This window comes from Asterias rubens, chromosome 18 (genome assembly GCF_902459465.1).
Source record: "Asterias rubens chromosome 18, eAstRub1.3, whole genome shotgun sequence".
Classification (NCBI taxonomy): domain Eukaryota; kingdom Metazoa; phylum Echinodermata; class Asteroidea; order Forcipulatida; family Asteriidae; genus Asterias; species Asterias rubens.
Window position 1 is genome coordinate 11,293,046 of NC_047079.1, and position 10,671 is coordinate 11,303,716.

General features: G+C 36.6%; 2 long non-coding RNA genes across 2 annotated transcripts; one reads left to right on the forward strand and one right to left on the reverse strand.

Annotated features, from left to right (window-relative positions):
- The first annotated feature begins 597 nt into the window (after positions 1–597).
- Positions 598–4,009, forward strand: LOC117302535. The gene is made up of 2 exons (XR_004520444.1): positions 598–738; positions 2,237–4,009. It is a non-coding gene; the product is annotated as an uncharacterized LOC117302535 (long non-coding RNA).
- LOC117302534 lies at positions 2,702–8,687 on the reverse strand. Its single transcript, XR_004520443.1, has 3 exons — positions 8,546–8,687; positions 6,720–6,862; positions 2,702–5,580 (listed from the first exon to the last, which is right to left on the reverse strand). It is a non-coding gene; the product is annotated as an uncharacterized LOC117302534 (long non-coding RNA).
- Between the last annotated feature and the right edge of the window lie 1,984 nt (positions 8,688–10,671).

Sequence of the window (10,671 nt, forward strand, 5' to 3'; positions counted from 1 at the left end):
TTGTTTTTTTGGCAGATAAAGCAATATTAATATTGTTCTGTCTAAAGAAAGCAGTCCTATGAAATTGGGCCCAGGTAACAGGCCAAAGTTTCACACAAAGTTTATACTGTTGCCACTCACTTTTTGTATATTAAATAGTTGCTAAGCAGATAATTTCGTTTTGCTTTAAACAGCTTTAATGGAAACATAAAAAATCCCAACGCTAGCTAAATTATAATAACTCAAACGAAACTAATAGCCTATTATATGTCCATACACTTTATTATAATAAACCAACCGAGAATTTCAATGCTTGTTTTGCATTTCTGAAACTGCCTTTAAGAATTAACTACAAAAGTCTCAGAAAAAAAGTTTGGATGGGGCCCTTTTCGAATCAAAGGCTTTGGCTCAAGATTCGGCTTAGACTAGCTTGGCCCCCCCCCCCCCCAGTTCCTCATGTTTTGCATACGCACTAAATAGGATTAAACGAGAGGCCGGAGCCGGATGAAGTCAAATCCAAAGCCGAAGCCACCATTGGTTTCCAAAAAGGGCCTTTGTGTGATGTGCTATCGCCACAATTATTTGGAGTGCGCCCTCTGTAGCTTAGCTTTAGCCAGGTAGTAAACAGGAACATTATTTTTGACGTTGATCATGTCGATTTTTGTCATCTAAAAACTCAGGCAAAATGTCTCCTTCAAGACCATCCATGGGATTACTGTAAATGTGGCTGTTCATCAGAGGCTGACCGGACATATCAAGGTATGTTATAGAGTGATATATTAAGAAACACGCATTTCCTGATACTTTATGTTTGTAGTTTGCATGTTTTGGTTTTCACGAGAACACGATCCTTCTCACCGTACAGACTGGACCGGTGGTACCTGACCATTGTACGGCGGCAACCCTCTGGCCTGTGGTGGGTGATTGTACGTGGTGTACGTGTGTACAGATAGATACATACATATAAATTGACTGAAAACTTGAACTGATTAGTTGGCTCTGCTTAAACTTTACAGTAGATTTTCAACATATTGATCATCTATTTCAATCAAAGATTCCAACCAACCATAATAGACCAAACAGAGTTTTTAAAGGAGGTCCCACATGTTTTGTATTTTATATTATTATTAATTAACTTCTTCTTTTTTGTGGGAAATTTTAAAAACTTTGATTGAAATTTTACGAGTTTTTCTGATATTTTCATGCCAACTTAATTAAATTGCCGCGACTCAAGATTGGGATATAATACATGTTTTAGTTTACTTTTTCAAATAATTCTGTTTTTGCAATTGATCCACAATTTATTTTTGGTTCACATATTTCATAATTTGAGAAACACAATTTATTTTTTTAAGCAAATTAATTTGTTTACATTTTTGGCTGTGACTTATATTATTTAATTGTGATCTGTTTATCAATACATGTTTCAACACCATAATAGGTTGGTTTTACAGGGTTTTTTTAAATACAAAAACTACTTTTTTTTTATTTTTAAAAAGTTCTCTTTTTTAATTCTTTTCTTGTGTGTGACAGACACAACCTTTGTGGGGGCATTGATGCAATTTTTTTGGTCCTACCTCCATTAAAGGTCTAATGTGTTTTTAAGTTTTCTCTTTGGTTTAAATTATTTACATATTAACGAGAAACACCATTTTTTTCCTCAAACATAAGACCTTTAAAGTTGTGAGAATTGTTTTGTTTTTTTACAAATTTCTCATGTTTAAATTTTTTGACATAGTTTTTAAGGAACGCAATTTTTCAGGTCATTTGATACAAAGTTAGACAAATTGTTGGTCCTACCCCAAACATTAGACCTTTAAATTTATGAGAATTATTTTAAAGTTTCTCTCTTAGGGTTAAATTTGTTGACATAATTGATGAGAAACGCAATTTTTTTCCCAAGTCATTTGTACCTGGAGTAGATCTCATCATTCAAACACAGTCCCTCTTTCTTGCAGGAAAAAAAACTTAATGTTGTAGCACCTTGGGCATCACTGAGTGATGGATATGCACGCTTTATAAGAAGCCAATAATAATTATTTATTGTTATACTAAGTTGGAAAATTGCTGGTCTTGCCTCAAACATAAAGACGCTTAAATTTGTGAGAATTTTTAAAGGTTCTCTGTAGGTTTAAATTTTATGAGAAACACAATTTCTTTTCAGGTCATTTGATAAGAAAAGTTCTTGCCATGCCTCAAACATTTTATAGGGATTGAATGTTGTTTTGACATTGTTATATCATTTTCTTTTTTTTAGTGCAGATCTCATGTGGATTTTTGGAATCCAAATACAGCATGGATTTCCAACTCGACAAGCGACAAAACAACCCTGATTGGAAGAATAATGTGAAGGGGACATCTGACTCCTACACGGACAGCAATTTCTGATTTCTACATGGACATCAACATGTGTTCCTACATGGACAGCAACATCAAATTCCTCAGTATGGACAGTTATGATGGTTCAGACATGGACGGCAACGTTTGCTTCTTACATAGACAGCAACATCTGATTCTTAAATGGACAGCAACATCTGATTCCTACATGGGCAGCAATGTTTTATTCTTAAATGGACAGCAACATCTGATTGAAACATGGACAGGAACATCTGATATGTGAAGAAATTAATGGAACTTAAGTCAAGAACGCTCATCACAAACTTCCGTCATTCAGGGTTTTTGTTAAGAGCAGACAGTACACAGTTGAAGGACACGCTAAAAAGTTTCTTTTCTCATGTTTATTAAATCCTTGAAAAGTCCCAAACATTATATAATTCAGTGTTTAGTTATCCATTTCAAACTTGCATCATCGTATAGTGACACTGTGAACTTATGTGGTTTAAAACTTAAGAAATTGTACGGTTATTCAAGATCCATGTCACCAGTTTAGGCATCCACATCAAAAGATTTAAATTAAGTGGTATGCGCAAATACTTCTAAATACTTGAGGCCTACTGATGTAACTGCCAAAATTATTTAAAGTTAAGTTTAATACTGATCTTTGAAGTAACCGATGTTGTTTTTTTGTTTTAAAGATTCTTAATAAAAAAATGGTAACATTTAAGAATTATAATTTTTAGTTTCAGTGTAATAAATAAAAATGATACATTAATAATCTAAACCCGTTTTTGTCTGATTGTCATTATTTTGTTGTCAAGCCTGTATTTATTTGTTTAAAAAGATTTATTTGACTCCATAAAACGAAACAAACGTGCACATCAGGCAATCTTAGCTCATTCAAATTTTATTTAAAAAAACGACAAACGTAATAAATTATTTATTAAAACAAAACCGACAAACAAGTTTATGTTCCCTTGTGGCCGAGTAGGCATGATTGGTAGTCTTGATTCAAGACAATACTCTTGAGAAAGCGCCCTCTTCTGGCAATATTAATTATTTGCGGCACTATTAACAACATATTAATTATTATCGCCACAAGAGGGCGCTCTCTCGACGACTGATCCAGAGACTAATCGCTATTGCGTATATACGCGTATAATACATGTGCGCATCAATATTTCGTTCTAATGTTTATCACCTCAAAAATTTTTTTCTCCAACCCGGAAGACGCCATAGCCTAGCGGATAGGGAGACGGCTTCAAAGGACTACACTGGAGACATCTGTGCGGGTTCGAGCCCCGGCCAGGACACCACCCACATGGAGACACCAGAGGAACGCCCACGGACCCCGGACCACGACGAGGAGGCAACATGGCGGAGATACACCAGGGGGAGGCGTGGACCCGGAGAGAGAGAGAGAGAGGGGGGAGAGGTGGACCGGGCAGGAAGGAAAGTGGAGGCGAGATTTTTTTTTTAATTAAATTTTATTTAATTTTAATAAAAAAAAAAAAAAAAAGTCAAAATTAACGGTGAATGGTTTTCTTAAAATCGCCTGAAACGCACGCTCGTTAATTTTTTTCATTTTCCATTAAAGGAAATCCATAATTGTAAAAACTTGCAAAAATCACCACTAAATTTTGCTTTTTTAAATTTCATTTTCTTAAAATCGCCTGAAACGCATGCTCGTAAATTTTTTTGGAAATCAAATTTTTTTTTGGAAAAAAAACATGAAAATCACTGAAAATTACAAAAAATGAGAGTGAAAACATTTAAAACACCCTTAAAGCAGTGCGTGACACACTCCATGGTATCCTGTTAACATTCTACATGTAATAGGCATTCTGGTGACAAACAAACTTACAGGAAAGGGTCGTTTTAATAAATAATTGCTTAAAATTACTCTAAATTTGCACTTAGCATAAGTTGTACGTGCTATAATATAACTCTCTAATTTAACAATTAAATTGCACAGAACACACGTTCGTGACTTCTAACCTTAAAACTTCTTATTTTAAGTATTACAAAGTATGTACGCTCAACTTATAACTGTGAATTCCTAAGCTGGCATAATAATATTAAGAGTTTGGGGCCTTTATACACACATAAACTTGATAACTTATTAGCTAAGTGTATACATAATGTAGGCCTACCAGTAGTAGTGTGTGAAGATATTAGTCTGGCACCTACATTAAGAATTAGTGTTGTATTAGCACTAAGAGACTTGGAACCAGACTTCAAAAGATGGTGCAAAAATTGTACGGAAGCTTAGAAGGACCATCTGCATTGTCAAGTTTCCAAGTTAAATATATCAAAGAATCATAAAAAAATATGATAACTATTTATGTTGGGGTTCTCATGGATTTGCGGAATCTGGCTTTTAAGATAAAATGGTGGAAAGATACTGTACATTTACTTTCAGTACTAAGCAAACAACTTAATGGAAATGCAGATGTTCACTCTAAGTTTCCATATATTTGGATTCCGTTAAAACCAAAGGCCCTGCTCGGCTCGTACAATGTTTTGCAGATAAATATAATCACGTGTGATACAAATACATCACATTTACCACATATAATTATCAAACTAGGTATTTAGAACGTGTTTCAAACTCTTACATCTGTGTAAAGTTATGTTTTAAAACTGTACATGTTAGCCTATGTTGCATGAGTGTTCACTACACTGCTTTGGTATTCAGTACAAAATGTAAGTTGTAGCTAGTAGCCCTATATTTCTGCATTTCATTACCCATTCTTCAGGCCTGATGCTTCATTCTTGTAAGGGCAAGGCAGCTTTTATCATTAAAATGCCAGAGTCAGTGAGGGAAACTTGAATTAGTATACTCAATGGGCACCAAGGCAATGACTAAGACCGTGTGCATGGACGGCAATTGCTGCGTAACTTGTCTCTGCAAAGTATCAGGCCTGATGATTCAAAGGAGCTACAAAATGTACACAGCTCATAGTTAAGTTCATAGTTTTTGAAATAAATAACAACTTTGTTTCAGTTGTAAACAGTAAAGACTGATTGTCTGAGTGGTTTTATAAGAGTCCATGTAAACAGACCTTTTTACAATAAATAAAACTCCCTACGTGAGACATACCTTAACATCTTAGTATTGAATGAATCATGAAGAAGTTGAACTGAATTAGCTTGAGACACTGAGAAGATGACGTATTTGAAATTTGAGGCAGCATCTCGCATGCTCTCGTCAGTCAAGCTGGCGCATCTTTCATACCAAGGCTTGTCATCATCTTGAGTGTTCTATAAACAAAACATTCAAAGGACAAAATTAACGCATGAAATATATGTCAAGAGGTATTGCATATTATTGTATGACGTGTGTAATTCAGTTCATAGAAGGGGCTAATGATTGATGGTGGATACAGATTGGCAGAAGTGTCGTACATCCCAAGGGTGATCATATATTGGGGACGGGTCAAGAACGGCAGACAAATTTTGTGAATCTTTGGCACTGATACAGATTTGAAGTCGAAGGGGTAATAGTATTGGAGATGAGTCTAGATTAACAGACAAGTTGTGTGCAAATCTGGCATTGTACAATGGGCAATTAACATTGGTGCCAGCCTGGCATTGATAGAGATTTGAAGTCGAAGGGGTAATAGTATTGGAGATGAGTCTAGACAAGTTGTAAGCAAATCTGGCATTGTACAATGGGCAATTAACATTGGTGCCAGCCTGGCATTGATAGAAGTACATCACAGAATGGCACACAATCATTTGTGTACAGCCTGGGGGGGGAGCAATTCACACCACAAAATTTGGCAAAACGATGGGGAGAATTTGGATACAACTGGGGAGGTAGTGCTTTCTGCTATACCAGCCAGATAATGGATGATACCCAAGGCCAAGGCTACATCCTGAGGACTATTTCAGTCCCAGGAGTAGGTGGCATTGGCTCCTGGAAAAACAGTTAATTGTAGCCCATGCACACCTTGTCCAGTGCCTTTAAAGGCACTTGACACGTTTGGTAATTGTCAAAGACATGTCTTCTCACTTTGTGTATCCCATCATAAGCATAAACAAGCCTGTGAAAATTTGTGCTCGATTGGTCATCGAAATTGCGAGAAAATAATGAAAGAAAAAACACCCTTGTTGGACCGTTTGTGTGATTTCAGATAGGAATGAAAGACGTCTACCTAGAAGTCTATTAATATTTTAGTGAGAAGTTACCTCTTTCTCAAAAACTATGTCACTTAACAGGGAGTCGTTTCCCACAATGTTTTATACTATCAACAGCTCTCCAATGCTCGTTACCAAGTCAGTTTTTAAGTTAATATTTGTTTTGAGTAATTACCAAACGTGTACATTCCCTTTAACTTTCAAGTACAAGTTGATCTTATACTTATTGGGATTGAAAAAAGTTAGACAATTGGACGTACCTTTAAAATTCTAGCAGTGAAAAAGTAGCCAAGCTGAACTGAAGTAACCTGAACCAGTGAGGAGATGACGTATTCAAATTCTTGGTCATGCTGTTTGAGATCTCTTCAGATGAGTGCATCTTTCCATCATAATCTTGAGTGATCTATAAAGAGAAATAATAAAACCAATAACGCATGAGTTACATTTTAATCAAGCATGTGAACAAAATTACACGTAAATCACCAATCTGTGAGGAGAGGAATCTGGGCCCCCTCCCCCCTCCACTAAAAACTTTGCCCTGTGCTGCCTCTTGCCCCCAAAGTGCAATCATGAGGCAAATCCTTAGATGTACCCCCCCCCCTCCCACCCCCACATGAAAACAAAAAATAAACACAAATTCACAATAATAATATCTCATCATATGGCTTGCAATTCTTGAAATGGTTTTTCTTAATAGGGAATGAAGTAAAAGGGGTAAAATGTTGGGTGTGGGTCCTGAAATGGCAGAAAAGTGGGGTTCATATGGTTTTGATACATTTGAAGTAGAAGGGGTACACATTTGTGGCCAGGTCCTGAATGGCAGAAAAGTGGGGTGCACATTGGATTTATTCTGATTTGAAGTAAAATGGGTAAAATGTTTGGGGCGGGTCCTGAATGGCAGAAAAGTGGGGTGCGTATTGGATTTGTTCCAATTTGAAGTAAAAGGGGTAAACTGTTGGAGGTGGGTCCTGAATGGCAGAAAACTGGGTGGGTATTGGATTTATTCTGATTTGAAGTAAAAGGGGTAAAATGTTGGGGTGGGTCCTGAATGGCAGAAAAGTGGGGTGCGTATTGGATTTGTTCCAATTTGAAGTAAAAGGGGTAAACTGTTGGAGGTGGGTCTTGAATGGCAGAAAAGTGGGGTGCATATTGGATTTACCCTGATTTGAAGTAAAAAGGGGTAAAATATTGGGGGGGGTGTCCTGAATGGCAGAAAAATGGGGTGCGTATTGGATTTATTCTGATTTGAAGTAAAAGGGGTAAAATGTTGGAGGTGGGTCCTGAATGGCAGAAAAGTAGGGTGCATATTGGATTTATTCCAATTTGAACTAAAAGCCTGGGTAAAATGTTGGAAATGGGTCCTGAATGGCAGAAAAGTGGGGTGCATTTGGGATTAATTTAAAATTTGAAATAAAATGGATACTAGGGGCATATCCTGGGTGGCCAAAAAGTCTGGTGTATTTGGAATAAGTAGAAGGGGTAAACAGTCGATGGTGGTCTTAAATGGCATAAAGGTTGGGTGCATTTGGGATTGATTTGTTTGAAGGAAAATGGGTAATTCTTGGGGAGTGATTATGAGATTGATACAGATTTGAAGAAGAAGGGGTGGGCGGGGCGGGTCTAAAATGGCAGATTTTGTTTCCTACAAATATTGTGTGGAGTAAATACTCTTGGCCAACCCCAAGATCACCGCAAGTCCAAGAAACACAGAGCCTATAATTTTGGCAGATCCGGTTTCAAAACAAGAACTGTAGTGCGGTACGTGGTGTGTGCACAAAACGTGAAGGGCTAGGGGAAACAAGTTTTTTTTTCTTCAGATATCATGTAATCAATATGATGTTCGCGGTACAGTTCTACTTCTAGGACTAAAATAACATGCCAGATAAAAATCCATGTTAAACAGTGTTATAAGGTCGATATAACCCTACCTACTACACTAGTTTGTAAACTAACCACTCGCGAGATACCGTTCGCAGACGTTGTTGTTGTTGTTGTTGATTTATCAAATTCTTACTGAAGTGAAATGCAGGACACTTTGATCCCCAAACAACATAGCTTACAGTTGAGTACGAATACTGGAACTTACCCTGGGGGTGTAGGTTGATACTCCGGGTTTGATGAACATCCATTATGGTTATGAAATCGTATGGTCTTGCAATAAACATTGTCTGAAGTTGATCAGTTTATAATCCACGTGTTTCGTCAACGCCATGTTGACTGCATCGGGGTTTTCCCCACGCAATAATGACAGACTGTTAATTTTATGACTATAGAGGTCGCCCTTTCATTTTGTTTCAGCAACAGAATTGCACATGCGCATTCGGCGTCTACCAAAAGTGCAAAAAATGTCGTCTGCTCACATCGTCTTCCAAATCAAATGTTTTCAGCACAAAACATTTCATGTAAGTGCACGGTTTTTAATCCCAAAATATTTATATAGTGCAAATAGAATGTATAGCACATAATCTGACGTGTATTTCTTGAATAGGAATTAGATTGAAAAGGGCGGATTTGGGGGTCGTTTTGTGCCAATTATTCAATGTGATTATTTTTAACGTTTGTTTTCGTAATCTTAATTTTTTGCTGACGCGTTGTCAGTTTAGATTTTGAGTGTCGTTCCAATCATTCATGGAGGTAGTCTACCTAGAACCACTTTTAGAACCACCCACAATACAATTTTAGTGAGCAGTGCACACCCTGTCTTATGTGTTATAACATTATTTTTTGAGTTTTATTTCTGATTTTAGAACACTCTAAAAAGGATGGCAAGCCTTGGAACAAGAGATGTGCCAACTTAACTGAAGAGAGTCCATGAGATGCACCATTGTCATACATTCACATCATCTTCTCACTGCCTCATCAAGCAACTCCAGTTCAACTTGTTTGTTAACAAAACCATGATGAGAAGGTATGTACCTCTACATTGGTTTTGATTTAAGGACAGTGGACACGATTGGTAATTACTCAAAATATTTATCAGCATAAAACCTCACTAACGAGTAATGGGGAGAGGTTGATGGTATAAAACATTGTGAGAAACGGCTCCCTCTGAAGTGACATAGTTTTCGAAAAAGAAGAAGTTTTTGAGAAAGAAGTAATTTGCCGCGAATTTGATTTTGAGACCTCAAGTTTAGAATTTGATGTCTCGAAAGAAGTCTAATCCCAAGCCGAAGCCCCATTGGTTTCACAAAAAGGGCATGTGTGTAACATGTGCCATCGCCACAATTATTATGGAGTGCGCCCTCTGTAGCTCAGTTTTAGGCAGGTAGTAAACAGGGAAATTTTGACGTTAATCATGTCGATTTTTGTCATCTAAAAACTCAGGCAAAATGTGTCCTTCAAGATCATCTATGGGATTACTGTAATTGTGGCTGTTCATCAGAGGCTGACCGGACATATCAAGGTATGTTATAGAGTGATATATTGAGAAACACGCATTTCCTGATACTTTATGTTTGTAGTTTGCATGTTTTGATTTTAACGAGAACACGACCCTTATCACCGTACACTCTTGACCGGTGGTACCTGACCATTGTGCGGCGGCAACCCTATTGCCTCTTGCCTGTGGTGAGTGATTGTACGAAGTTGTAAGTGTACAGCTTGATACAGATACTGAATTTACTGAAATTTGAACTGATTAGTTGGCTCTGCTTAAACTTTGCAGTAAATTTTCAACATATTGATCGTTTATTTCAACCAAAGATTCCAACCAACCAGACCCAACAGATTGTTTATTAAAGGAGGTCCCACACGGTGTTTTAATTTAATTTATTTTATTTGTGGGAAATTTTAAAAACTTTGAATTAAATTTTTGCGTGTTTTTCTGTCATTTTTATGCCAACTTAATTAAATTTCCGCAACTCAAGATTGGGATATTATACATGTGTTGACATTATTGTTTTGGTTTACTTTTTACAATAATTCTGTTTTTGCAATTTGATCAACAATTGATTTTTTGTTAGAATTTTTAATAATTTGAGAAACAAGTTTTTTTAAGGCCATGTTGATGCCAACTAAAAAATTTGTATACATTTTTGGCTGAGACTTAATAGTATTTTCAAAAAGTTCTCTTTTTAATTTTTTTTGTTAAATTTGTGGACCTAATTTATGAGAAACGCAATCTTTTTCCCTGGTATTTGTACCTGGAGTAGATCTCATCATTCAAACATAGTCCCACTTTCTTGCAGGAAAAACTGAATGTTGTAGCACCTT